This window comes from Thunnus thynnus, chromosome 13 (assembly GCF_963924715.1).
Source record: "Thunnus thynnus chromosome 13, fThuThy2.1, whole genome shotgun sequence".
Lineage (NCBI taxonomy): Eukaryota > Metazoa > Chordata > Actinopteri > Scombriformes > Scombridae > Thunnus > Thunnus thynnus.
In genome coordinates, this window is record NC_089529.1 from 1,947,196 (window position 1) to 1,975,125 (window position 27,930).

At 40.6% G+C, this 27,930-nt stretch overlaps 1 protein-coding gene and 1 long non-coding RNA gene across 2 annotated transcripts in view; both read left to right on the forward strand.

Moving 5' to 3' along the window:
- LOC137195144 (uncharacterized) overlaps positions 1-27,833 on the forward strand; it is a 29,339-nt gene extending 1,506 nt beyond the window's left edge. The window contains exons 2-3 of the long non-coding RNA XR_010931075.1: positions 9,384-9,501; positions 25,897-27,833. This is a non-coding gene — a long non-coding RNA (uncharacterized lncRNA). The remainder of the gene's footprint in view (positions 1-9,383; positions 9,502-25,896) is intronic.
- The window catches only part of hyou1 (hypoxia up-regulated 1), a 298,959-nt gene that overhangs the window by 130,454 nt on the left and 140,575 nt on the right, over positions 1-27,930 (forward strand). The gene's annotated exons all lie outside the window — the stretch shown is intronic.

A 27,930-nucleotide genomic window follows, 5' to 3' on the forward strand; every position in this document is an offset into this window, starting at 1 on the left:
GTATTGAATCTAAAGGAAAACTTACGGTACATTGTGCTACATTACTGAGCGATGAGCCCCCCCCCCCCCCCCCCCCCCACACACACACACACACACAGTGCATATAATAAAGCCAACAGAAACGTCAGTTAGGTCGGACCACCGTGTTTAACTATAAATCTTTAAACGTTACAGTTACGGCTGAAAATGACAACAGAAAAAAAAAACAAGTTTGCCAAGTTCACATATCTCCGCAGTTCAAATCAACCACCTAAATGTCTAGTTGACCAATCAGATTGCTTGGTCGGAATTACGTGTTGACAGTGGTAATGTCAATTGTGTAATTTCTCTCTCTCTCTCACTCACTCACTCTCTCACTCCCTGACACACACTCTCTCTCTCTCTCTCTCTCTCTCTCTCTCTCTCTCTCTCTCTCTGTCTGACCCACTCACTCTCTCTCTGACTCACTCCCTCTCTCTGACTCTCTCACTCACTCACTGTCTGACTCACTCACACACACTCTCACTCACTCTCTCTCTCTCTCTTCCTCTGTATATGTGTAGCAGACCTGCTAGAAGCAGCCACTTTGTTGTTAAAAGTGTTTTGTGGAGCCATAACATGTTAAAAATCCATCAGTAGCAGAGCAAGTACTGTAGTTTTCCTGGTATGCAGCTTATCTATTGAAGTAGTTGAAGTAGTGCTCCACCAATTTTTTACATCTAAAAACACCACTGCTGTCAGCAATGCATCATAGTTTTTAAGATCATGGAAAATCTTAATCTGAAAAGCAACTAAATCTCCTGAATAAATGTGGCGGAGAAGAAAGTAGTAGAAGTAAAAAGTAGCATACAATACATGCAAATACTCAAGTAAAGCACAAATACCTCAAAACTGCACTCAAGCACAGTACTTCAGTTAGTTTCAATGTGAAACTAACAGGAAATCATGTTTTGAAGTGCATCAGATCAGACAGCACCGATGTTTAGTTTCCTTGTTTGTTTAGAAAATAGTTAACTAATATTTCTAGATAATATTACTTGCTTTATCCAAATAACCGCACACTTATATTCAGTAGTTACATTTCCATTTTCATCTACAGCTTGCCCAAAATATTGCCCATACTCATACACATTTACTATTTATGGTGTGAAGTAAACTCTCCCTCTCTCCCTCTCTCTCTACAGACTAGCTGTCTCTCATATTTTGACAGTTTTTAAATCTAAAAAAGCTGCAGATGTTCTGCCTTCATAGATTAGAAAAGTGTTTCATGACTTTATGGTGCAGATGAAAACATTCATGTAGCTTTAAAAGCTGACTGCAGACCAGTGTGAGTTGTTTATGTCGCCTGTATACAGTAAAATGACTGAAAAAACCCCAACAAAAACCTGTTTTTATTGCTGTTAGCTGCTCGGATGATCAGTGCAACATCCTTGCTGGTGTTGTATGAAAAGGACAAAAGGGCGCCTTTTTCTTTTGACAATTAGTCTGACTTCCCTCTGCTCCGCCTGCACATTCCTGCTCAGTTTTCCCTTCACGTGACCCACACACACTCCTACTATATACTAGATGTCTTTGTATCTGAGCTGTTGAATGCTCCGGCTTTGTGCTGCTTCCATATCTCTGTGTACTTGAGGGACACATTTCTGGACAATAATGTTCCTGCATCTGTATGTGGGTGATAATGTGATAACTGCTACCACCGCATTCCCTCCCATCCTCTACAGCTTACAACATTGACTGTGATGATGGATAACCTTAATATCTAATAAGTATGTTTGCTTCATGTAATTATTGTTTTAATCTTTCTCAGTAGTTTTGTGCTTTTCTTATTCTTACCAATTCTTTGCTGCTTTAGTCATTTTTTTCCTCTAGGTAGTCATTAAAGTTACATTCATTCATTTACTCTAATCCCTCCCTTTCTCCTATAGTTTATCCTAATATTGGCTGGAGGGTTGAAAAGAAGAGAGCGATGAGATGGTGAAGAAATCATTTTTTAAAATGGGGAAGCATCTGATTTCTTCAGAGTAGAGTTAAGTCTACAGAAACCTCTGAATAAGTTTGTCAGTGAGGATCAGGACTGCATATGTGTAAAAAGCAAAACCACCTGACAGAATGAGAAATATTCCTCTTTACAGATTTAAAAAAAAAACTTTTTTCATTTCATATTTACTTTTTCCCCTTTTTAACAGAGAAGCTAGTGTAAACTGCCAACCACAGCCAAAACATACAAACAAACACATAAGTTCAGCTGGAGTTTGGAGGACATTTCACTGGTAATTTCCTCTGGGAATCAGAGAGCATTATTCTGTTGTTACAAAGGTTTTACCTCATCTCCTCATGTCACCCTGTCTCCTTTTATTTGATATACTGTTTACCATTTCAGCCCATTTGCAAGTCATTATTCTAGATAATGCCTGCCTCACAGCCCCCATTAACTCCAAGCTGCTCCTAAAGTGCATGAAAAATACCCAGGAGAGAGTCTGACTAATGTATGCACGGCTATTCCACCTTCACAACCACTTGCTGCTGTTGTTAAATATCTTTCACATCAGATTTGAACAGGAGTGGCATCAGAGGAAAGGTTAGCAGCAGTGAAGATCAGCCTGCACAGATCATGTGACATGACAAAACTCCATTTTAAGTGCAAATATTGACACAGGATTCACCAGCAGATTTGACAATTTAGCAGCATGCACAACATGCACATTACAAGCAAATCAGTGGAACCATTATGCTGAATCGGTGGGGTGGGTGGGGGGGGCGGAGGGCAATTGATTCCTGCCAGTTGAAACAGACACAGGTGTGTTTTCTGTCTCCTAATCCCATAGCTGCACACAGACTCATTTTGATTTGGCTGCTGATGGATGAGGATGATCATATTTATAGAGAGGTTGTTGTTATTTCAGGAGGAAGCAGCAGAGGGCGCACAGCTCCAATATTTGAAAATGTTGCCGTGTGTGTGCTGTCTCCCTCCTCTGAATAAAATGGGTGACAACAGCTTCAGCAAAAGAACTACTTCTTCTTTTACGGTTTTATAGAAATTCTTTCCTCTCAGCTGTGAAATTCCACATGAGTGTAACAGAGACAAATAAAGATACAGCAGAGAAGCAAAAATAGTGTAAAAACACATGATCTAATTCAAATATAGCTGCAACAGTAATGATCATTACATCATCAGAGTTAACATCAACCTTATTGTTTCATGTAAATATGCTTTAAATGACTGAGAGAGCTGATATGTTCCTATAAAACTAATCCTGCACAGACCTTCACATACTCAAACCTGTGAGATTTAAAGAGGCTATAGGTAAGAACTGTGAAGTCATTTACATGCATTCATCATTTTTTTTATTGCCAATGAGTGAATGGGTTGTAACATAACTTACAAAAATGAGACCTTCCTTGACTTTCTCAGTTGCTTATATCTGTTTTCTATGTGAAAGACTCGGGCTGTTTTTCCAGTGAAAATCCAATGGATGTGACATTTTTGGGTGCTCCTGATTGCCTTGCCTCTCACCTGCCAACATCAACAAACGACAGGCACCCACCACAACAAAAACTGTGATAACTTATCTGACAAAAAACACCCTGCAGATATGAACTCTCTAGCTCTGTTACCCACCAGCTGCCTAACCATGCCAGCTATCACCGTTTCTGGCTACAGTCCTTTGTTTTTTGGGGGGTTGAGATGATTCGCTGCCTCCGTCGACCACCACACATTTCACAACAGAACCGCAGCATATTGCTCCCCGGCCACAGCTGGCTGAGCCTGCAGGCGTTTAATAAACACGGTTTGCGGGTCGGGTTGGGTCCGGACGGTTTATTAATGCATATTTTTGCGGGTTGAGCGGCACAGATTGGCTCTCATAATGGGTCGAGTGGGTGTGGGTATTAAAGAACCCTTACCCGAGCATCACTACCGGCCAGTGGTGTCTGGGTCTATGTGTTTGTGTATTTGTGTGTGAACGTGCACACGTACAGCAGGGGAGGGGTCTGACTGAGTGGGAGTGAGAGATGCTTTGCTGAAACATGATGCAAAACACAACATTAGTGATCCTTTATGTTATTATAAAAAGTGGAAGTGAGGAAAAACACATTACCTGCAATACTCGCACTGACAGTGCAAGCAGGTGCACGAGCACAAGCAACAGGATGCTGACTGCGGCTCACTTAATGGCCATCGGTGTCACTAATGAGAGAGAATTTCTGATTCTTACATGTAGAACCTTTAAATAAAGAAATACATAAACACATATACTGGGCTTGTTGTGCTAATGGAAGAGAAAAGATTAAATTTGCAGTCAGAAGATCACATTCCACTCCTTCCAGACACAGAGAGTTAAATGAGGCATCTCATTAGGCTCTTTAAATGTGTTTCAAACATTACAAGACAACAACCTTGGCAGTGCTTCAGCAGAACACAACAGAAATCTAGAGTGAGAAAAACGAGTAGAGAGAAATGTACCTCTTGTTTACCAACAGCCCCCCCCCCATGCATACCTTGTTGCATGAAAATAGATTTATCAATAATAGAACAAGACAAAAGAGAGTAAACACCTATAGCAGAGAAAGACCCATCATCTCCAGCCAAACAGGTCTGGAGATGAATGCAGTCACAGCAGCCTCACCTTGCAGTGGATGTTCACATCCAGGAAAGTGGATGAAATGTATAACACAGGGATGCCAGTTGTGAACAATGTTCTGTACCGTAGGGTTGTTTGTATTGCTCTTTCAGGCTAGTAAATGTATCCATTAATTTACCTGCTTCTTGTTTCTTTTATGCAGAGAACACTTTGGACTGTCCACTACAGCGAGAATACCAACAAGTCCTACTGATGAGTTATGATGTGACAACACTGTGGTTAAGGTCTGCTTAGGTTTAGGCACAAAAACCATCTGGTTAGTTTTAGAGAAAGATGTGGTTTGTGGTGAGATTATAGAAAATGTGGTGGTGGGTTCAAGTTACTACTTCCTTAAAGTTAGGCCACCTTCATCATTATGGCTACAATAATAACCACAGGATTAAGTTTAGGGGATGATCGTAGTTACAGTTTTTACACTGTCTCCTGTGGCAAAGTCCACTGTTGGGCTAATGCCTCCATCCACCCCTCCTCTTCTGAATGATACCACATCTGAACGGGTCATAATTACTACTGCTGCTCAAATGTAACTGTATGTTGTTTTTGAGAAAGTGACATTACAATCTGTTGTGTAGTTTTTCTTGGGAGGACAGTCTCAAGAACACACATAGACACCCATGTGGTGGTTGGTTTTCCTCTTTACTAAGATTTGTTTGAGCAGATCTGAACACAGCAATCATACTTGGGTGATGACCAAAACAGCTGTACAGAGACCCTTTAGAGTGAGTGGTCTCTGTCTGGTCCCAAACTTATTCTGGACGGTTTCTTTGTGGTGGGAACATGTTCTGACCTTTTATCTGACTGACTACAAGGCTGCAAGTTTGGGGGGCTATGGGGGCTGTTTAGCCCAGAGTTGCTAGCAGCTAGTCGGAGAATGAATCGAGGTCCAACCTAGACTAACAACAAAGTATTTTGGCTTCTTCAGGACCTTCTTCCTGTGTTTATGTTGTCTCCCGCCTCAGACACATCTGACCAATGAGAGGAGAGAATGTTCTCTCTTGTGTCGAAGTGTCCTTGTCCAAATTGCTCCCGATGGAGTGTGTGTGTGTGTATGAATGAGTGGCAAACTGTAAAGTACTTTGGATAAATCATCATATAAATGCAGAAATTTATGCATTTATATGATATTATGCATTTTGGTTGGCTTGAATTTTTTTTCTGTGTAAAAATACACCAAGTTTACCAACTCATCCACTGATTCAAACCAAAACGAACCAACTATAGGTTTGAAAATGCCCTCACCTGACCTGCATGTCTCAGTACTCTGGAACAAATTGTATGAACATATATATATATATATATATATATATATATATATTAAGACTCCGCTGTAGAAACGACTGAAGCTGGAGATCAAATCCAGGATCAGTCACAGATGAAGCAGTTTAGTCCCAAGCTGCTTCACATAACTGTGAGCTCACGTACATCATGGATATGTGTGCGCCCCAAGACCGCCCCCCCCCCCCCGCCTGTGCCACCTTATACATCAATGCCTGTATCACCTGCCAGCTGTCCATCAAACTACAAGTTTGTGGATAATAGCGCCCTGGAGGTCTCGTCGCCAAAGATGATAAGCTCATGTAGAAGACAGGCTGCAGCTGGAGATCAATATATAACCAAACTGTGGTGTGTGGGGCTGTCTACTGCACAAACTCATTTGCTCATCCTCCCATAGAGCTTAGATCTGATTAAATATGGACTAGATTTTTTTTGAAAGTTGAATACACTTCTCTTGTCAGTCTAAATTTACAAGGTAGGGTTTCAACAGTTTTCCCAAGTCTACTAAATGAGTTGCCAGATTTGCTATCCTTGCCCAAATTACATTTTAGAGTTGAATGATGTTCTCCAGCCACAGGGGACAAAGAATGAAAATTTAAAAGCAAAAAAAAATAATTTTCTCATCAGCAGCACTGTGAGAGCTTTCCTCACATATGATTTTTGAGTTTTTAAGTCTGTGGAAAGGTGCTTTGTACAGCTGAAATTGCTCAGCTGTGATTTTAGCAGAGTCATCCAGTTTTTAACACTTACAACATCGCCAACACCCTTAAATGAGAACATCATCTGTTTAATCAAGAAAATCCAATAAAGGATTTCTTCCTGCGGCAATCAAGTAAACTCAATGACTCACAGCTGATCTGGATCCAATTCTACCTCACGTCTTCCTTACATCATCCATCTTTAAGTCGAGTTCTTCTTTAGCTCCTCCCACCCCAAGGCAAAGCTGCGGCTTATTTTCTACAGTGGTGGAAAGGTCACTGAAAGCTCCTACATTTCATGAAGGAGAAGAAGTAAGTAAGTTGAAGCTAGTCTATGCAGTTCATTGAAAAATGAAGCCAATGCAGAAGTGCCAAAAACTGCAGTTCATCAAATGGTCACTTGAGGCTCCAAAAGCGAGTCAATCTCCATAGACCTCCATGTTAAAATGCCCAACTTTACAGCTCAAATAAACATGTTTGAAGCCTGAAACAAAAACTGACCGCTAGTGACGCAGCACTGAGGAGCGCCATGCAGCATGCTGTTTTGAGCTGAACTTTTGTCAGACGTCCTGTTTCTATGTACTTTCTGTCGCTCATGTTGAAAGCGTATCATGGACAAGGAACAGCTGATTCATTTAGTTGAAATGAGGAGTTATCTCTATGATACCTCCTCATTTCACTACAGAAACCTAAATAAGGTAGCAGCTGGCTGGAGGGAGTTGCTGTTGGATATATTGCATGTCATTTCCAGTAAAGAAACATGTAAATATCACAATATAAAATGAATGTTTCCTGTTTAAAAAGTACAAACATAGAATAGCAAGTACTCACCCATCTTGTACCTGAGTGGTTACATCTCCAGCCTGATCTGAGTGCACAGCTGATAGATACCTGGTTTGTTTACATGATGTAACAAGTGCATATTTAATTCATTGTGGACAGAGAGCGTCTGGTGTTACACGATGCAGCCTGATAGTCAGACGTTGGCTTGCTGTTAGGACACGGTGTAACATGTATTTAAAAATGCTTGAGTAAACGAATCCAAAAAGATTCTTGAGAAATGGAAATGGTTGTATCTATTGTTGTCATTATGATAACACTAGAGCAGCAAAAAACCAAAAACACTGCACCAGACTGCTACAGTTCATTGGTTCACTTTAAGCATCAAATGTAAGAACAGAGCAAAACCAAGAATTGAAAGGTTTCTGATCTCCTTGAAATTTGGACACGCAGCGCAATTAATATTAATAAACTGAAACTGTGAATAAACAAGCTATCAGCTGATTCGCTCTGCAGCAGTGGGGCGGGGCTTCTGGACTCTGCCTGCATGTCATGATCAGAGCTTTACAGCCCTGCCATGAGAGAGACGAGGGGATGATAATGTTAAAAGTTAGGCTTTGTTGTGGGTTTCCTGACTCCTCTTAAAAAAGACAAGACAAAAAGAGAGAGAGAGAGAGGGCGAGTGAGCTGGGAGCACGAGCAAGCGACAGAGAGACAGGCTTGAAAGTTTTCTCTGAGAGAGAGAAAGCATGTGATGTTATTGTCATTTAATGTTATTTTCTGATTGTTTCACAGTGGTTAGGTTCAAAATCACAAATAAACAAACATCAAACACTCAACAAGTGATTTACTGTGGAGACAGACGCTCTTTTGGTGCAATTTGGACATGTGACACATAAACAGCTCTGTGTCTGAGTGCAGCAGGGGCTGTTTGATATAAACATGGTCACATCACAGCGGGGTGGGGCTTCTGGGCTCTGACTTACTGAGTGGGACAAAGGCACGCACCCTGCTCAGAGAGAGAAGAACAAGCACACGCGGGAGAAAACAACAGAGTTAGAGGCAGTAAAACTAGCAGTCACCTTTGATTGACAGCAAAATCAACCAATGGAAAGCCGTGAACTGCTTCTACGGTTCAACCTCAGTTTGGTCTCACTGGTGAATTCTCTGTCTGGATGTAAACCATTTAATTGTAAACCATTTAAGTTTTAATTGATACATATATATGTGGTTCTTGAGAAAAGGATCTAGGGATGGCTATGTCGGTCAATCGAGCCCCCTCTGTTGTCAAGAAATAGCTCAACAGCTACACCGAGAGTTGCCATGCCTCATGGTGCCAAGTGGATGAATACCGATGACTTCTAGTGACACCAGCAGGTAACAGTTTTGACTTATAAAGTGAAATATCTCAACATTTGTCAGACAAATTGGCAAAGAATTTGGTTCAGATATGAATTGTTAGCAGATGTAGGGAAGCCTAACCAGAGTGTCTAGGAAGGTGTTAGGAGTCAGCCACAAATTGACATTGTCAAAGACTAAAATATTATTACTACAATTACTACAAATTAAAAAAGCAACAATGAAATAATTACTTGGCTTAAATGGCAACAACTCATATTACAACTCTAAGCAACATCACATGCAAACAACTACAAGGACATCCTTTCTTTCGGCTGACAAAACACAATTCCCTTAAATCGGCCCTTCACTCTACCGACCAATCAGCTCAGGCAGGAACCATACTTAATCAGATCAGATGTCTCGGTCCCTCTCTCACCTCAAGTGTCACAGGTTGGCATTTGTCATTTCAAGATCTGAGCTGGACTGAGGGCAGAGGCCAAGAGAGAACGCTAGAGTGGAGATATGGACGCAAGCGTGCCAGAGCTTTTCTTTGAGACTGTGAATAATGAATGATAAGACTCATCCCTGAAGTATTTAGGTTAAGTTTCTGTTTTTGTCTGTTTGTTAACCTAAATGAACTGAAACCAATACTGAGCTCTGTGCCTAGTTGCTGAGATGTGAAGAGGACCGGAGTGTGCTGGCCCATCACACAGTCTCATGTACGACACTGCAGGGAACAGGTGGGGCAACAGCAGGAAGCTATAGTCAAGCTCACCAGGGCACAGGTAAGGCCTGCTTCCTTTTCTTGTTGATTGCCAACCAAAGTTTATGTTGTGGCCTGCTAGTGGCTGGTACAGCCAGAGGGCTCAGTAGTAATTATATCCCCTAGACCTAAAACAAATAATTGTATCAATACTACCTGTGCAATCACTGCAATACTTAAATATTCCTCACCATATTACAAAGAAAACGTCACATCTTCACTTAAAACACAAATACAAATCAACACAACAATTTCACCCCAATTCAACTCCCTACACATGGTACAACCCGTGACATCATTAATGACATTAGAAAAAACATAAAACAGGAAGTGTCCTCTCAAGAAAAATGACAAAATGGGTCGTAATGTCAGTCGCCATCTAGTGGCCATAGTAATCATGACTCGGAGAAGTGGCGCAGTCCAGATGACATACAGTACATACAAGGTGACAAATTGCCATATTCAGACATGGTAGTTTGGGTGGCTGGTTAGACTTGCAAAAAGTGGACTTAGTGGACTTTTCTGCAGGAGACTGCTGTTCACTTCCTGCTTCCTAATGCGTGTCACATTTCCAATCACAAGTTTTTTGAAAACCTAACTAGGAAGTAGTATCTTTAACCCACACCACATTTCAAATGATCATTTAAACCCAAACCATGATCTTTCCCTAAACCTGCATAAATTATGACAACCTCAGTCAGGATTTTTTTCCTGAGTGTTTTTATTCTCCTTTAGCCATGATAAAAAATATTTGAACTTCACTTTCTTGTAAACAAGCATTTTCAAGTGTCTTTCTTATATCCACTCAGGTGAACAGCATGCGTTTGACTTTTCAACTGTAGAAATATGTATTTAACAAACCAATTAATAAAATGATATATTATGTGAAAACTATAAAATAATATATTTTTGTAAAGCTGTCAAACTGATGTTTTCACCTATTTTAACATATTCTAAACTGTTCAATGCAATGCAAATCGTTGAACCTTGCTCCTGACTCCTCAGCCTCTCCCCTCTCTCTCTCACTGCATTTATTAGAACATGAGCTACAGATGCCTTGAAATGCAGAAGATGCTTCTTTTCTAATCCAGACATTCTGAAGAGGTTCCAGGCATCCCTCAGCATCCTCAGCACCCTCACCTCTCTCAGCATCCTCGGCTTCCTCGCCTCTCTCAGCATCCTCAGCTCCCTCACCTCTCTCAGCATCCTCAGCTCCCTCACCTCTCTCAGCATCCTCAGCTCTCTCACCTCTCTCAGCATCCTCAGCTCTCTCACCTCTCTCAGCATCCTCAGCTCTCTCAGCATCCTCAGCTCTCTCAGCATCCTCAGCTCTCTCAGCATCCTCAGCTCCCTCAGCATCCTCAGCTCCCTCAGCATCCTCAGCTCTCTCAGCATCCTCAGCTCTCTCAGCATCCTCAGCTCCCTCACCTCTCTCAGCGTCCTCAGCTCTCTCAGCATCCTCAGCTCTCTCAGCATCCTCAGCTCTCTCAGCATCCTCGACTCTCTCAGCATCCTCAGCTCTCTCAGCATCCTCAGCTCTCTCAGCATCCTCAGCTCTCTCAGCATCCTCACCTCTCTCAGCATCCTCAGCTCTCTCAGCATCCTCGACTCTCTCAGCATCCTCGACTCTCTCAGCATCCTCAGCTCTCTCAGCATCCTCAGCTCTCTCAGCATCCTCAGCTCTCTCAGCATCCTCAGCTCTCTCAGCATCCTCAGCTCTCTCAGCATCCTCAGCTCTCTCAGCATCCTCAGCTCTCTCAGCATCCTCAGCTCTCTCAGCATCCTCAGCTCTCTCACCTCTCTCAGCATCCTCAGCTCTCTCACCTCTCTCAGCATCCTCAGCTCTCTCAGCATCCTCAGCTCCCTCACCTCTCTCAGCATCCTCAGCTCCCTCACCTCTCTCAGCATCCTCAGCTCTCTCAGCATCCTCAGCTCTCTCAGCATCCCCGACTCTCTCAGCATCCTCAGCTCTCTCAGCATCCACGGCTCCCTTAGCATCCTCAGCTCCACTGGCATTTGCTAATCCTTCTTTTTCTGGCAGCCATTCATCATTACTACCACTAGCATCATCTTCACTTGACTCAGATGGTATTTGCTCCACTATCCTGTAGGTTTTTCTATCATGCAATGTGCTTGAGCTCTACAAAATATAAAGATACTAACTGTTACTCACCTAATGGAACTAATCTGCACAAAATATTGTTTTTGTTACAAAAAACAAGTTACATTCTAATAACATAAATCACATTTTTGATTTAAAGCCAAAAAAGTTACTGCAGATGAAATATATAGCCAGCAATGCATGATGTCCAATTTATTGGACAGATGATTAATTGTCAATTTTAACAACTGTATTACTCCTTAGTTGTTACTTGATGTTACTAAAATTTTATTGACCTGCAAGGGCCTCCTACTGTAGAAGGATTGGCAAGATATTCCTGAGCTGCTGAGCATTCCTGGCCGTCTGTCAGCCACCTTGGTTTTGAGAAACTTGTCTTGCACTTACAATGGCTGGCCAATGGATGGCAGTGTACGGGATAATAGCTGTCCACTTTAATAACCACTATGCATGATTGTCACATTATAAGACATTGTTATTTTTAACAGATGTGTAATGGTTTTGGAAAGCACAGACAATGATGTTGCTCTGCCAATTACTGCTGATAAAGGTGCCTGATTAGAAAATGCTTCTATGAGTCGTTCTGGTGTGCATGGTGAAACGACCTATTTGGTTGTTTAATTTGGGGAACTTGTTGTGTATTAGGCTGCATTCAGACCAAAATCAGCCCTGTGTTAAAACAATGCAAGGGGCTGCATTGGTGGGGCCGTGTTGTTTAAGGTCCGAGTGAGATAATGAAATACAATCCAAGAAGTCATGATGGACATATTGAAGGCTTATCAGATGCCAAACTTTAGTAATACTCACAGACAGGATTTCACAACTCTGGAAAGTTATCACAGCGGCAACTATTTCATCTTATCTTTAACAATCAAATATAGTGTGCAGGAATGTGTGCTTGTGTGTATGTGTTTATGCAGCAACTTGCCGGGCAACCCTAAGTTGTTTTGCCAGAGCTCTCTGCGTTCGCACCCCTGCTGCATCAACACACTGCCTGCATTCAAATGAATGAGAGGGTTGCATTTTTTCACACAAAGCTAATGTCTGTCTGAACACCACCTTAGAACAAGTAAACCTAATACTTAACTCAAGAGAACTAAATATTAAATCAATAAACATTGAAAATAAAGATGGTATTCTGGAAAACAAATAAATGACCAGTACGGTTAGAAACACATCTCACCCTCTTTGTCACACCAGACTTATTGTAATAATTTTGAAGATATCCTGAATTTTTCTCTGGCGCCACCATCAGGTCAAATTTTCCATTTGTTCATACTTGGGATGGAAGCTCCAGTCATCATAGTGGCTAAGAAGAATAGGCACATGGCCCAATACATGAGCAGGGCCCAGAAAGGAATTGGTAGTAATACCAGGGGAGCCAAGCAGCCAATCACCCAAGACTGCAAGACCAGACAGACCAACCTGTGCACCGCTTGGATTGACAACAAGAAAGCCTATGACTCAATGCCACACACATGAATACTGGAATGCTTTGAAATGTGCATCAACGGGATACTAAGAGCCTTTATCAAGAGCTCAATGGGGCTGTGGAAAACAACTCTGGAGGCCAACTCAAAGCCGATTGCACAAGTTACCATCAAGTGCGGAATATACCAAAGTGATGCACTATTCCCGTTGCTGTTCTGCATAGGCCTGAACCCCCTCAGCCAGATCATCAAAAAGAGTGGCTACGGATACCGGTTCCGAAGTGGAACAACCATCAGTCACCTCCTCTACATGGATGTCATCAAGCTGTATGCCAGGAATGAGTGAGACATCGACTCACTGATCCACATCATCAGGATCTACAGCAACAATATCAGAATGTCATTCGGACAAGATAAGTGTGGTTGGATGGTATCAAAGAGCTATTCAAGACAGCTACAAATACCCTGGGATCCTGCAGGCAAATGGGAACCATGAGGAGGCCGCGAGGAAGTCAGCCGCAGCCAAATACCTACACAGAGTAAGGTAGGTCCTCAAAAGTCAGCTAAACAAGATATGAGCTCAACACATACGCCCTGCCAGTCATCAGATATCCCGCTGGTATAATAAGCTGGCCAAAGGAGGAGATAGAGGCCACTGATATCAAGACAAGGAAGCTCCTCACAATGTATGGAGGGTTTCCCCCAAGTCCAGCACCCTGAGACTGTACACTAAGCGGAACGAGGGAGGCCGAGGACTGGTGAGTGTCAGAGCCACTATTCAGGATGAAACAACCAAGATCCAGGAATACATCAGGAAGATGGCCCCCAAAGATGAGCTGCTGAGTGAATACCTCAGGCTGTCGAAACCCGATGATGCAGAGGAGGAGGAACCATCATGGAGGGTCAAGCCCCTACAAGGCATGTACCACCAACAGATAGAGGTGGCTGATATCAAGAAATCCTACCAGTGGCTGGAAAAGGCTGGAGTGAAAGACAGGCACTTAGTACAAGATCTATATATATATATATATATATATATATATATATATATATATATATATATATATATATATATATATATATATATATACACACATTCCCATTCCCTCAGCTGTACATGTATGTGTTACCATTGTCATCTGAAAATTAAAATAAATAAAATCTTAAAAATAGCCTCTACGTTGTCTTTCTTGGAATAACAAAAGCTGTTGAGCTCATTCAGGGCAGTTTTCTGTGTGAAATCCTACTTGACACCTTGGTTTATAGAGATAAACAGCCCCCCTCCCAATGTGGTGTGGCTCATCAGTAGTCAAATAAGGAGAGATTATCACCGCAGGTCCTTCTCTTAAATTATTTTCACAAATGGCTTGGCACAGAAAAGACAGATTACCACAATGCTCTCTCTGCATTGTCTCATTCAGCGGGCTAAATTGGAAATTATCTCAGTCCTCCGGATGGCCAAGTCACCACTGTTATACTAAATGCTCTGTTGGCTGTTGTATAGTCTATTCTCACTCTGTGGCATGCAGCATTCAGACATGAAACACTGCTCAATTTTATGGTAGTTATGTTACAGATAAATAAAAATGGCAGCCATTTAGTTTTATGACAGGAGAATAGGATTCAGTAAAGAGGGCTTTACATTATTTTATAACTCTGAGCACTGCTTTATGGGATTACAAACTGTAAACAGACTGCAAAAGGTTGACAGAGAACATTTTTAATATCCTTTTTCATAATCAGCAAAAATTAAACAGGAGGGATTCTGACATTATCGGTCACATCTCCTGAGGAGGAGAAGGAAGAGGAGGAGGAGGAGGAAGAGCAGGGAACACTTGGTTCATGTATTCAATATGAAAGCCAAACATTGAGGATTGAGCTTTCTGCTTGGTCAGGATGACTTCTGTGGCTTCTGTCACAGTAAGTGCACTGCTTACTTTTTCCTCAACAATGGATACAATGGAAACTAGCTGCTGTGGGAAAAGAGAACCCCACTTACACATTTTCCTCACCCACATTCTTCCAGCTTGTCTGTTTGAACCAAATTCTGGTCATTTACATTACTCTGTGCTGCAGAGAGCTGCCCCATTAGCCCACACACATGTTAATAACCTTCTTAAAGCTATAATATGTAACTATTCTGCATTCAAATGTCTAAAACAACTAGACCTATGTTATATATTTTGTTGAGTTGTGTACTTACATTATCCCAAATGTTTCCAACAATTTTCAAACCCAGAGAGATCCGTAATTTTAATTTTACCAAAGAGTATGTGCGCACAAGATGTATGCGTCGTAACTTTTTTAGATCTTGGACGTTTTTAACTGTATCTTTCAACGAAGGATTGGAGGGATGAAGGATTTCAGTCACTGGATGTCTGGATCTTGGGTTATCAGAGAAACAAGCTGAGCAAATATTAGCAGTGCGGCAAACAGCCCCTCCCAGACATCCCCTTTCCGCCAAACAGTGTCAGAGAAACACTGATTTTTTTAAGTGAAACTGCTTTATTTAGTGTTTTTACTGCTTTTAATCCCTGTGTGCATTTGTTTTGGAGAGGAAGCGACCTCTGCAGATAATTCGGCTCCTGGTAAAAACATGTTGACCGTCTGTGTCTTAAGTTAGAGAAACAAGTTGAGCAAATGTTAGCAGCAGTTTGGCTAACAGCCCCTCCTTACGTCCTGTGACCACACAGGGGTCAGATGATTGGGTGGTCAGTTTTGGTTACACATATTTTTTGGAGGCAGAGCTGCTGTGATTATCACACCAAGCCAAAGAACAGAGTTTCAATAACAAATCAGAAAAATGAAAGAATAAAAATAAATTCTGATAATTATTTTTCCATCAAAGCCCTTTTAATATAACTTCTCTCTGCCTTAGAGTGCCTGAAGAATTTTTTCTTTTCTGTGACAAAACACATATGTTGTTTGTGTATCACCCTGCTACATTTTGTTCACATATTGTTTTGACATGTATTTCAGTTAACAAATGTACAGTATATCTCGCAATATGGGCTGGCTCAATGATCTTTGTTGTTTATAACTTCTGTTTTGGTTTAATATGGAGAAATTAATAGTTTTGTGAGCAACTAAAATATCCTCTGTTTTGAGTAGTTTTTGAACCAGCAGGGATCAAAAATACCAGGGAAGTAACACACTAGAAAAAAGGCTGGAACGCTAGTCACGGAGAGAGAGGTGAACACAGACTAAATACACTAGGTAGGGAGAGATGATGTGGAACAACTAATCAGGGCAGAGTAGGCAATCACACAAGGGCAGGAAGTGAAGTATCTGAAACGAGAGGAGAGGTGAGTATTTCAAAATAAAACAGGAAATGATGAATGAATGACAAAAAGTCATAAAAATATAACCTAGGAAGCGGGTGGAGGCATAACAACCAGGCCTCTCTGCACCCTAGTCAGTCATATGCTCAAAATGTGTTAGTGACTGTTGACACAACCTAATTGTAAAATTTAATAGACCCACACCAATTCACCTCCCATGCAAAGGTGTTATCAGATGTTAAGAGGTATGTCAAAAGCAGGGCCGTCACAGGGAGGGTGCGACGCCCTGTGCGAGGTCCTGCTTATTGACATGCATGCGCATGAATCACAGTCACACGCACATAGCTATTCTAGTTCTACTGCACACAAAATCTCAGTGCAATACATTTCTAACAAGCAGAAGAATACAGCATCATCATGCACACAGTCTCAGCTATGACTTCTTATTATTATAGTCTCAAAAAGGAAAAAAAATCATCCACATCATCATCGAGTCAGCTCAGCTGTCAATTTATTTTGGCATGTTGAAGTATGACAGTATGTTAAAATTCAATATTTCAGGTCTGTATTCTACATTTCATTCAGATTTTAGATCATTTTTCAGACCAGTTATTTTGGTCAGACCTCGCTCTTCTAGATCTATTGCAGGCTGTATAATACGGGAATATATAGGCAATACATTTTGAACAAGTAGGCTAGAATAATACAGCATCATGTGCACATTGTCTAAGCTCATCACTTGTTGCTATAGTCTTTCAAAGGAAAAAAATCAACACCCACTGATGACAGTCATCTCATCTGTCCCTATTTTGACATGACATTAAAGCTGAAATGTTTCAATTCAGTATTTCAGGTCCATACATTTCATTATGGTGTAGGATTATTTTTTCATACTGGTCAGGTCATACATGGCCTAGCCTACTGTAGTGTGCACTGTACTGTAACTCAAACAAATGAGATGGACTCAGTCCAACTCACCATACACATAAATGGATTAAGTGAAAGTCACTTTCCTTGACTTCTTGGCTGCAAACTCAACGATAAAATCCTTGTAGTCCAACTTGGATGGAACATCCTTTTCAACTGATAGAAGGGCGAGCCTACATAGTCTGTCCTGCAACATGGAGGAGCGCAAATAGTTTTTGATTAGTTTCAACTTTAAAAAGCTTCGCTCACCCAATGCCACTGTTACTGGGATAGTCAACAGGATCCTGAGTGCAATCTTACAGTTGGAAGATTCCTTTTAATCCTTTTGAGAAAGCAAAGTGTTTGATGTGCTGTAGTTGTTCACTTTGGAAGTATCTCTCCAAGTATCCTCAACTCATGGTAGAGGTCAGGTGCGTTTATGTCCTGAGATTCAGACGTGCTCAGAGCATCATTCAGTCTTGTGTCTTTGCAGGCCAGTCTCCTCCATTTCACACAGTTTGGTCAGATCAAAAAGAAATCCAAACATGTTGCCAAACTCCTGCATTTTTTAAAATGGGTACAGAGAACAGTGAGAGCCTGGTCCATTATCACAATAAAGTAGTCTGTTATATATGCTTGCTCTGTGTCTGGGGTATATTCATTTTGATTTTCATCCCATTTGTGTTTCATCATGTTGCTTTGATTACAGGTTCAGTGTCCATATCAGAGGCAGTCTCTGTTGCAGGGGATTTTGCAGACACAGATCTGTTGTCTCTGTATTTTCGCATGAAGTCAATTAGTCCATTTAGCTGAGACAAGGCCACATCCAGCTGCATGTCCCTGGACTGGAGTGTCTTACTGACAGTGTTCACGGCAAATAGAATATCATACCATATGACCATAGACATAATGAATTCAAAGCTTTGCTTTTCATTTTGGGGTTGCTACAGTCCTCTGCCTCTTCAAGCAGAGCATCCCTAATATCACTTGTTTGATAGTGTGTTGCTTTTGCACTCTCTAGCCAACATTCCCACCTTGTTCAGATAGTTAGGGACAGCATTGCCTGCTCACTCTCTGAATCATAGGGCCCTATTTTTTCTTGACCTTGACCTGACCTTGAAACTGGCTTTGCCCGTCTCTGTGGTCAGGGACATCATAGACATCATAGAAATACTCAGTGATGATGGGATTTGAAAAATATGCACTTACCTAAAACTTTATTTAAAGGGAAAGTCCATACCGTGGATGCAGTCATATAAACATCTGACCATTTTATTTATTTCTTTTTTAATTTATGTCGTTATTGTTGTATTATTGTATTGCTTAGTATTGTTGTAGTATTGCTTTTAATTTGCTGAGCTGTTGTTATCATGTTTAACTGTTATCATGCTATGAGAGCAGTGATGTGACTGGCTGAGAGAGTGTTTAATAATCACTACACCCACTGATCTATATCCGCCTTCACCCAGCCCTTTTGTGCTTTGTGCTGCTGCACATACATGAACTAATATAGCAGGTGTACACGGAGACGCCCACACAGTCTGTTTGCCAAAGACTCTTGTCGCTGCACTCGCACAGCTAAAACCGGGTCCACAGATGTTAACATCAAAGTCAAGTTGTCTTTCTTCATGTTGTTAAGTCTAAAATCAAAATCAACATTTTTTTTAAAAATACAAATTTGACTTGAGTGCAAGTCATGTGACCGGAGCCCACACACCTCTGCCTCCTCCTCTTGACCCTTCCCACCCTTTCAACTAATGCTCCTCAGTCAGAATCACCTGGCATTTTAGCTGTGCTGACTGCACTTGATCTCACACTGTGAGATTATTTCTTGTTCCAGAGCAGATTTTCCTCTGAGAAATGTTTTTGAACTTCAAAAAAGGAGAAAAAAGATGAACCTCTCCTCTCTTCTTGATTGTTTGGAAACTCTTTTTGCCCACTACATTATTGCTTAGTCAGAAATTGTAGTTATCCATGCAGGAATAGCCACAAACATTCATGCCCTCGAATTGAAAACAGCGTCAAGAGTCTCCTCTCCTGTGCTGAGAAAGCAGACTCACTCAGATGATCTTATTGTTGCAATTGATTGAGTTTGTTTATGAAGCTCAGTGGATTCGTCTGCAGGCTCTATCCATATGATGGAGGTCTAGGCTCATCCTTCACCCTCATCAGACAGTTTTCTAATCAGCTCCATCGACTGCTGCTGTGGGCGTATGGCAGCAAACATGTTATAGAGGGATCAGAGAACAGCATTGAACTGGATTTTGTCTTGGTGGAAACACTGGCACATCCTCTGACACTCTAATTTAATAAAAGTGGCTCTGAAGTGGATTTCTTTGTACACCAGATACAGTACACAGACCTGCTTAGTGTTAAGGAAGAAAAGCAATTCATCATGTGTGGTGTGTGTCTTTAATGACATTGCAACTGGCAATGATGAACAAGAAAACATTTAAATGGGAACTTAATCAGAAAGTAATACAGTAGTGCAGTAGCAGGTTGGAGTTGGAGTTTATATTATAGCACTCTTAGCTTTTAATCAGTGAAAAATGACAACTCAGATATTTGCCACACAGAAAATGTTCCCAACATAAGCAGAGATTTAAGCCAGGAAACTGTTTTTGTTCTTGTGGGGAATATTAGTTTGGTTCTAAAATCATTCCCAGTTTTGGCCATAGCTTGGCTCCACTTGTTGCTTAGCTTGTTGGTAAAAGCTGTTATAGACAGAGCAGGAACATGGCTACAGGTTAACTTCAAATATGACAAAGGAAAATTTGTAGCAGCACCATTAGCTTCTGGTTCCTTGTACTGAATGTTCAGTTTGAAACACAACCACTGCTTGCATTATCCTTCTTATGGAGGAGGGTTTTCTTACGTCATGCCCATCTTTCATTTGATGCATGTAGATCTGAGTTGTTCCTGCATTAGGATTCAGCAGGACCATTATGCACACCGTAATACTCTGCTCTGAATAGAAAAGCCTTTGTTAATGGCCCTATTGAGTGGTACAGTATGTGACTTGCAGGGACAGCTTAATCATTGATTACAAAGAAGTACAGTATAACTGTGGGCAAAATTTAATAAGTATGAATACCGCCAAGCTTATATGGAATTTGGGCACAACTTTTATTTGACCCGATGCTCCAGAGTGGCTGTGAACTCACCATGGTTAGTTAAATGGTCCTGGAATAGATCCACCCAGCCATTACATGTGCATCAGATCCATCAATGTTTCATTTGATCCCCAACTGACCATTTCTTCTTCCCAGTCAAAACACTTCCTTAGCCAACATTTAATCTTATCCATGCTCCTATAAATAATCATCTATATGCTTCTCATTTCCATCCAATTTTCAGATTCTTCGTTCTGCCCAGATTTTCTTCCTACCATCAGTTCACTGACAGTGACCACACTATTTTTAATCTTTCTCAGCTTGAGCTCACTGTGACTGATGTAAAGGCTCGGCTCTAACTGTAACTTTGTTCTCAGTTTATAAATGACTGCTTCTTCAGACAAGCTATAGCTGTCGTTTCATTAGCTTGATCACACATAGGTATATTAGCATGGAAAATACAGAGATAACCAAAAAAAGCGTTCCCACTGTATTGTCTTGCATTGCATGTGTGACACTTTGTAACTTCTTCTTATTAAAAGTGAGGCAGGGGTAGATAATAATAGAAATATGAATCATAGTCTGTCATTGTTCAGTCACCCAAACCCCTCACAACCTAACTAAGCTGAAAATCATGTACAGTATGCTGCCTGCTGGGAATTCTGTTAAATGTTAGCAATTTTTGTAATTGACATCTCAAAGGATTAAACATCTCTTCCAGACATGTTTTAAGGCAAATAAAAAAATACTCTGCGTTGAATAATAATTTGGGTTTGATGTGTTCTTTTCATAAAATAGTTCAATTACCTGTTAGAACTCAGATTTAAGTTGAACATGGAGAAACTTTCCTCCTTTAGCAAATGAATGTGGAAAAAAAACTGTGCAGTGAAGCTCAAGTATTTAAGTGAAGTTTCAATAAGCAAAATACATTTTTGAGTGGAAGTGGACTTTTAGAATATTACTGAATACAGAAGATAAGATTGTTATCAGTATGTCCAACCCTGACATACTGATATTTAGAAAACTGTCAATTTCAGACACACATTGTATGGACTGATTCACACGTTTTAGTGCTTCCTCTCTCTTTGTGCAAAGTTCTATTAGTACTAATAATCTACTTCTAATTGTTCTAATCTATCTTCTAATCACAGGGTAGCCTGATGGTGATGCTGTTAAGCATGACACATGTTATGAGGTTCCATTAGTCTTGCAAGAAAAAAAGTAAGGTTTCATCCAATAAAACATGATGAAAATCAAAAGAGGGAACAGCAGATGTGTCCTTGTCTCCCTGCCTTTGTATGAATGTACTGTATCCATCAGTCTGTCGAGAGGAGGCTCAGGTCCTACCTGTTTTGGTGGCAACTGGAATTTGCTCAACATCTTCCTAAAATATATTCTTCATATTTCTTTATAAGAGCTACCTAATGTTGTTAGTCTGTTCTCCATTCTGTACCATTTGTTATTTCTGTTGTATATGTCATCTGTTGCATGTCTGTCCTTCCTGGAAGAGGAATCCCTCCTCTGTTGCTCTTACTGAGATTTATTCCTTTTTTCTTTGTTAAAGGGGTTTAATGGGGATTTTTTTCATTTCTGAGTCGAGGGTATAAGGATAGAGGGTGTCATATGCTATACAGATTGTAAAGTCTTTTAAGGAAATTAAACTGAACAAGAGTTTCAGTTAAAGGGACAAAACTGAAGTTATTGTAAACTCCATCATCTATCTTCGTTTACTGTCACTCTGTTCATCCTCATTTCTTGTCTGCAACCCCTTTAGAATGGAGCAGTAAATGATTATAAATGATCATTATTATATTTTTAAACTTTCAAGTAGGATGTGGATTGGCCTGAATCTATACTACTTCTCTTTTTAGCTGCTTTTGAAAAGAATAAAGGTTTCTCGCCCTGGGCTCTACAAGCAAAGCTCTAGTTTGAAGATCCATTTGATTGTCTATTAGTCATTTGTGCACTGAACCTCTCAGGCAAGCTGATGCCTGAGGACATAAGAGAGGCAACATTTATAGCCTCTTTTAAGCACATTATTATTACCTTTTCATTTATGAGTTTGAGCTGTCCTCAGTACAACAAAATGACTAACACATCTACTAAGTCATCAGAATGAGTTCCACTGACCGTCGTCCCTTACTCCCTGTGTTGATCTGCTCAGATGAACAAAGCCAGTGTTGTTGAGTAATCTCTTGCTTGTGCTTACTAAAAGTTGAACATTCTGTTGAGCTGTCTGTGACCTTACCATCAGCGCTTGAAATCCCATTATTTACCAGCTAATTGGACATGAAGCTGAAGCTTTGAGCAGAACACGATTGAGCACAATGATAGATGAAATCCCTCCTAACTTGACCTCGCTGTTAGTGAGGTCTGATTTGATAGCTAGCCTATCAGATGGCCAGTGGTGATTATCATGCCAAACAGCAACACAAATAAATGTCAGAAAAAGTCAGGCCTTTCATCCATCTCTCTCGGGTGGAAGCGTCATGTACCATGAAAAAGATTAACTATGACTGGAGAACGTTCAAGCACATGGACGCAGCAGCCGTCAACTCATCAAACGGAATTCAGGGTTTCATTATCAGGCAGAGAGCCTTCCTCTGCTCTGCTCTGCAGCACTAACACAGCCTCCTTCCCAATGCCATCCCATATCTCCATCCCCACCTTCCATCTCAGGTGCATCGTACATCCTAAACTGTACAATTTACACATTGCTATCCAACTCCACGTTGTGGGATTTCCCTTTTTTTTTAAGCTTCAGCGCACACACAGACACATTTTTACAGTTCCCTACCTTCACATCTGCCATTCTCTTCTTGGAGTCATTGCAAATCCCTGCGCAGTCCCTATGAAAGAGAACTGACACTGAAATTTACATGTGGATTAATATGACTGGGGGGTCGCTTTTGTATGCAATACAAGAGATGCTGGTGGTGAATAAAAATGCATGAAAATGCTGGCATTAAATATGCCATCCTCTTCCCCGTGGTCCCTGGAGTTGGAGCCCCTGGCATATTCTTCTTTCTCTCTCTTTCTCACTGCTCAAAATAAAAAACGAGTCTGTTGAAAATCATCCAGCTAGATTTCAGTAGTTACCAAAATGCTGAAATATTGTAACAATTGTTCTTTCTCTAGCAATGCTACTGGAAGAATTGCTAGAATAGATAGCTGGTTGCTATTTTCTGGCATACAAGCAAATAATTTGACACAGTGCAATTTACTCTCTGGGAGGCCCACAGCATGAATCATAAGAAGTGCTGGAGCGACTTTATTTTTCAGTTTTCAATGCTGCTGCGTGAAATATCTGCCTCTGTCTGTTATGTGACTGTCATGGCAGATGAGCTTGAATTACTGTTAGGAATGCAGCATCATTGAAGACAGCTGAAATACTTTGCATGTCAGCGTAGTAGTCCAGCGGATCTTCACACAGAGGGGGCAAACGAGCAGAGTTAAAAATGAAAACGATGGTTCACTGAGCAGAGAGGTCGACTCTTGAGGCCCCAACCTCACACCTTTCACTTCGCTTCTGGAGCTAACGATCACATTCAACCTACTCGGCCTCTACTCCACATCTCATCGGTTACCTCCTGGAGTGCAGGGAGCAGCAACACTGATGGTGTTAAGGGTCTTGTAAGCAAGACAACAGCAAAAACCTGTTTGAGTTTCAAACCAGGGACTATAAATTTTGCATGTGTGCAACATTGGGTGACTTCTGTTATAGCCAGTACATATAAATCAACAAGTCTTCTAAATTAAATTGGATTTTCCTCCAGACTGACACATATAACCATTTTTTGATTTGTGCCTTCCAAAACTGTTATGTAAAAGCAGAATAAGTCAAATACCTAGTTTTAACATGAATTCAATTTTGTCACAGAGAGGCCTCTTGTTATTCTTTTAGGAGCCCTTGGGAGCTATTTTGTCTCGTGCCCAAAAAAGGTAACATGTTGGATTTTAGCTATATTTGGGGCCTATGTTTTAAGAATGTAAAATTCCATATATGTGACATGCATGAGATGAATACGTGATCATACATGTAGCATCTCATGGCCTTATGTCAATTGATTGAATATATGTAACCTTAGAATGTTATCAAATCAGATGTTGTCTCATTGTCTTTGGAAAACTATATAAGGTGTATTTCATTTTCCTTTCTTTGAGACCGCCTGCTGTTTTCTTCCTTTGACTTCTGTGTTGAGGTTCGTCTCCTTACAGCTGTGTTTTGTGTATTTTTTCATATGTGTGTTTAGACAATTTCCATCACAGTTGCACATCACTGTTGTAAAAATCAAACCATGTTCTGATTGGACATTCCTTTGGCTAAGGGAACTTGGTTAGGGTTAGAGAGAGACATCAGATTGGTTCAAATACCTACAGTACTTGGTTTAAGAATAACTGTGGCTAAAATGAAAGGAAATTGTTCAAACTGTTTTGAATGTGCTCTGTGTGTTTGAGATGCTGATAGGAGGATGATATTGTGGATTAAACTGGTTGTTGGTGATTAATTCCACATGTCAAGATCAGATTGTTGGCCACCAGTCATCCAGTGCAGCTGTTTTTATGTGCTGTGCTAGACATAACTGTTACTGATCCTTAGCCTGGCCAGCACACTATTTGTGTGAGTGATTGTCCATGAGTGTAATGATAATCCATAAGACTTGGCTTGACGTGTGGAGTTAAGCAGGATTGTCAAATAATCAATTTCGCCCCAGTGACTTACTTTTTGCCAAACAGCCGTGCTGTTCCTATTGGGATTTGTCTCTGATTTCTTCAATTGATCCAGGGGATTTTATAGACACATGGGCTTGACTGCTGTTGCACTTCGCTGAACTTTGTGGCAGTTAAGCTTGGCCAGGCTGCTTAATGATTTCTTTCGTTGCATATTTATCTACTGCGATGGCTGTGTTTTTCAAAGCAGAGTGGTACTAATAGTACATCAATAATGTATCTGGTGGCCTCACAAATGAACTGTTTGATAGACACCAGCACACAGTGAGTGGGAGAGTGTGGAGGGAATGCAAGGGCCCAATTAAAACTAATAATTCATAATATTTTCATATAAATAAACATCTGTTTTGCTACTATTATCAATTTATGTGAATCTGTCTATACTGTATTCATTTAAAGCTTTTACATTCGACGTTCTAATGGTGTCTGACAATTTCACATATGATAATGTGTCATTCACTCATATGATGATCTTGTTTATTCATTTATTAAAATCCAGATGAAAGAATCACTCTAGTTATCAAGGCAGAAAGGCCTCTGCTGCTATCCAACAACTTAAAGTAACATGCTGGTGGTTCCCCATGTTTCAGTCAGCAATTTGTTTAAAAACGCTTAATACTTTGTCGATGTCATGTTATCGTCATGTGTTGCTGCACTCGCAAGCAAGCAACCAAAACTTTTACTCCATGATGCATTCATGGACACTGACATCCTTAAACTGACTATTAGCTACCACAAAGCAATGCAACGATGAGCCATAGTATGTTGTGAAGTCATCCAACAAATGTGAATATTCTGAAAAGGCGAACGTTAATCTGATTGTTTCTTGCATTTCAGAGATTATTATTCAGCAGCCCTCTCTCCAATCTCAGATGTCTAAGTGTGCATGAGAGCACCAACAGGAAGACGTTTCAAAAGAGCACCTGCCTGCAACACTATGTGACAACAAGGTAACTTTGACAAAACACAAAGGATGTGAAATGTTCACTGTGATTGATTTACAAACACAAGGAAGTTTAAAGCAACACAATGTAACTTATAAATGTAGGAGAAGTAATTTTTTTCTCTAAACAATAAAAAAATGTAGCCGCTGCTACTCTGCCTCTGATTGGCTCTGACTCTGATATTTTACCCAAACCATCTCACTCCTCATGCCTAAACCTAACCAACCTAAGCAACGAGGGCAACGACTACTAGCCAATCAGAGGTGGAGTAGGGTGGGTCTTTGCGACATGTGGCACGTATCCTCACTCATGGCTCCTCAGAGATCCCTCCTTGCTTCTCAGAGCAGAAATAAGTGCTTTGGGACGGCCTTCATGATGGTGGAATGGAACAATTTCCAATTCAAGTGAAAAGTGAGGAACAATCAAATTAGGGACTTGAGATGTACCTTAAGAGAACAACTGGCTGAGAGTGCCATCATAGCTGTGTCCCCAAGCAACAAGGTGTGAACAAAGGTTCCTACGTAAAAGCAAAGACACCAATGACACACTCCATGGCAATTGGAAATTGCTATATTAAACAAAATTTAATATAGACCCGATCTGTTCATTTTAATACATTTCTGTTTATTGAAATGTGGTGATATCTGTTCATGTAGAGCCCCAGAGGCAGCGCTGTTGTTCTGTCCAGTAAAAACATGAAGCTTCACTTTACATATCATATATCAAAATGCTGCAAAGACATTAACACCAGCATGAAATCACTAAAGAGCTGCAGATCAGTTCATAGGATCATGTTCTTCCTGGGATGATGACACAGGACTGGACTGCTGCTGTGAGATGACCAGCTTGTCTCACTCAGCCAGTGGGTCCAAGAACATTGCAGCAGATTTACAAACAGGTGTTATTCTGATAATTTGATAAAGTGACATATTAACAGTCCTAGAGCAAAAATTACAAATGTCTGGCTCAAAATGTCCACCATAATGCCACCGCCCTTGGATATCTTTGTCAGACCGCAAGGCATACTGGGTAATGTATGCCCAGCAAGGGCCTCCTCTCTACACCAAAACAGTGACAGAAAGTTTAAATTGAAAAACCAGTGATACTGAAAACAAACTGACAGCATAAAAGAAAACTGTCACTAAAAAAGACATGACGAAAAACTCTGAAGATTGACATTGAAAAACACATCATGATGCAAAAATATCAAAATAAAGTAAGATTGTAATTTTTAAATTTTATTTCTCAGTGGAACTTGCTTTAGCACCAATACAACTTTTCCAATAGGCTACAAGTGTTTCAACGCCAATGTTTCCTTTTTCAGTTTAGGTTTTGTTTTCAATGCCAGATTTTATTTTCACTGCCAAAATGTAACTGTCACTGCTCTGAAACCATATGCAACCACACCATTTGTCCCTGTTACACATACTTGTCAGTTGTTTGTTTAGCCAGTTTAACATCGATATTTGTAGCGTTGTTTTTGCATACTATCTTGGGATTTGTTTGTGTTTAGCATTGTTTTGTTATATTTACATTTGCATTTATGGTTTAATGAAGACAGTATTTAAGTATTTAAGTTCAGACAGCTGCTCTGATGACTTCCATCTGTCATGTGCATGATTATGATGTTGTTAAAGGTGTCTTAAAAGTAGCCAAATCTAGCGAGAAAGTTGCTAAGTTAGCAACACTGGGTATTTATACACCAGATGACATAATCAGTGTTGTCAAGGGTTAGACCAAGTATGGGTGGGGGGATTTATTGTATTTGGTTAAATGTTTGATTTTGAATTTATGGTATTTGTACTTATTTAGGCTTGTGATGAAGACTATGTTGTGGATGGTGTATGTAAACAATGTTAACTGATGCAAGTGATATTTTGGTACTCCAGCTGTATAAGGAAAGGAACACCCCTGTGAGAAATATGGT